Genomic DNA, 2603 nt, shown 5'->3' on the forward strand with positions numbered 1-2603 from the left:
TTTCTTGCCATTTCTACTATTAGTGAGATGTGCACAACTGAGGCTGAAATTGAACAAAACCTTATAATTATTCTAGTCAAGTTCAAATGAAGTTTGCTCAGGGGGAGTGCCATCTAAGTGGATCTTAATTTACCGGAACTGGTTTCCTCAGGCCTTTTGTTCTCATGATATTTAGTGTGCGATCTATTCACAGTGATTGGACAATACAATATTTTGAAATAATCCATCACACACAGGTGTGCCAAGATGTATTTGAAATGCATAGGACACTTCCTAGAAAAAACAAAAGGTGTTTTGTACAGATGACATCTGACCACATATCAACTTTGATATGCATCCAAGTGGATCCAACAACATTGCCTACTTTCTCCTAAACCTTTGGAGATGACTATTCTTCCTTTTTAAAGAAGCATAAATAAAAGTGTTTTCCTCATCTTAACAATACCTGCTACAATATGGATGGACCTCAAACACATTATGCTAAATGAAAAAAAAAAAAAGGCAGATGCCAAAAGTCACATATAACCCAAGTTTTTTTATACAAAATATCCAGAATAGGCAAATCTGTAGAGACAAAAAATAGATTAGTGTTTGCCTGACGCTGGGGGTAGGAGCAAAAATTGATCAGAAAGGGTTATGAGGAATCATTTTTGTGTGGGCGGGGGGAGAACAATGAAAATGTCCTAAAATTGGACTGTTGTGATGGTTGCGTAATATTCTACATTTACTAAAAATAAATTGTACTTGTTTAGGAAAAGGACTTGATATTTATTAAGTACTTACCTGAGCCAGGAACAATACTAAGCACTTTATCTCTTCACTTTAATACCCCAAACAACCATCTTCAACAGGCTCTTTTATCCCTACAAGAAATTGGAGCTCAGAGAGCCATTGTGCCCATGGTCTCACAGAAAACTGAGAGGCAGAGACAGTATTTCCACTTGGATGTGCTCGTGTCCAACGTTGTAGTTTGCATTGAAGACTCAGTTCTATGGCATAGGAAAAAGCAGGTAGCAAATTGGTTTCAGAATTCAGTTTAATATATATTGATTGGCTACTCTGTGTTTAGCATTTTAGTACCTTTAGGAGAGAGAAGGTTTAAAAGAAATACATGATGGCTTCTGCCCTCAATGAGTTAGCACTTTGGAAGAATAGAAAACAATTTAAAAGTTCCGCAAGACCAGTAAGTGCTTCCAGAGATCAGAGGATAATGGTCATTGTCAGTGGCAGGGGCAGTTAGTAAAGAAGTGACATTTGTAAAGGAGATGCCTAATTTCTGGCACATAAATACAGACTAAAGCTGCCCCATGGAGGAACAGAACCAAATCAAAGCCAGGTCAGAGCCAAATCGAAGGTGGCAGCAAAGTGTGTTGGCACAAGTGAAACCAAAACAGATTTATTAGATAGAATATCTGGTGGTGACTGCATTGGAAGGAGAGACTGGAGAAATAAAGATCAAGTAGGAATGTATTTCTGAAAAGAGGTAGCAGGGTATTTGACTCCATGAGAACAAACGGTAAAATCATGGATATTTTTCCAATATAGGAAAGGCAGGCTAAATGTTTATTATTTTATATCAATTTATTCAATTTCATTCTTTTCATACCCTGCAAGAGAGGCCCCTAATTGATAGGAAAACTGAGTCTTAGAAATTATTGTGATTTGCCCAATATCACACACAGCTGAAGCTGAAGACTTTACCTCTTAGCTCCAAATCTAGGGCACTTTATAGCTAGTGTTGTAAAATCAAAGGGCTCTAGGAGTCAGGCTGGCATTGTAAATGAGAGAAGCTTATTAGATAAAGGGGCAAAAAAAGGTAGTGTAAACATGATGAGAAATGGCAACTGATATTTTACCTTATTTTCCAGGAGTAATAGGGAATAGTGGAGACTGGTGAGTGCCTCATTTTAAAGGGAAATTGCTAGCAGTTTCCAAAAGGAGAAGCTTTAGATTATTAATTGCGAAAGCCAAAACATGTAGGAGTCATTCTTGACTTTTCACTTTTTCTATCACCCTAAAGCCAAATCCTGGACACTCTCTCTTCAAAAATATAACCAAAATGTGATCAGTTCCTTACAGTGCTTTCACTACCTCCAACACATCATCATGTCTTTCACTTAAAATATTGCCATGTCCTCCCAGCTATGCTCCCTAATCTTACTCTTGATTATCAAGAGCTTCTCAGACTTTGTTTGCAGCTTTATCAAAAGGCACCATCAAAAAAGTGAAAATGCCAGCATAGACTGGGAGGAAATAAGTATTTTTATTTATTTAATTATTTTAATGGAACATTTCACAAATTTGCATGTCATCCTTGCACAGGAGCCATACTAATCTTCTCTGTATTGTTTCTTTTTTTAAAAAAAATTTCAATAGGTTTTTAGGGAACAGGTAGTATTTGGTTACATAAATAAGTTTCTTATTGGTGATTTCTGAAATTGTGGTGCACCCATCACCAGAAGAGTGTACGGTGTACCCAATTTGTAGTCTTTTAACTCCACCCTTTCCCCCCGAGTCCTCAAAGTCCAATGTATCGTTGCTATGCCTTTGCATCCTCATAGCCCAGCTCCCACATATGAGTGAGAATATAGGGCTTGATTTTC

The 2603-nt window shown here is 37.3% G+C and overlaps 1 non-coding gene across 1 annotated transcript; it reads right to left on the bottom strand.

Annotated features, from left to right (window-relative positions):
• Positions 1-2277: 2277 nt before the first annotated feature.
• Positions 2278-2379, bottom strand: LOC126939987 (U6 spliceosomal RNA). The gene has a single exon (XR_007720521.1). It is a non-coding gene; the product is annotated as a U6 spliceosomal RNA (small nuclear RNA).
• Positions 2380-2603: the final 224 nt, after the last annotated feature.

Source organism: Macaca thibetana, chromosome 16, assembly GCF_024542745.1.
Source record: "Macaca thibetana thibetana isolate TM-01 chromosome 16, ASM2454274v1, whole genome shotgun sequence".
NCBI classification, from domain to species: Eukaryota; Metazoa; Chordata; class Mammalia; order Primates; family Cercopithecidae; genus Macaca; species Macaca thibetana.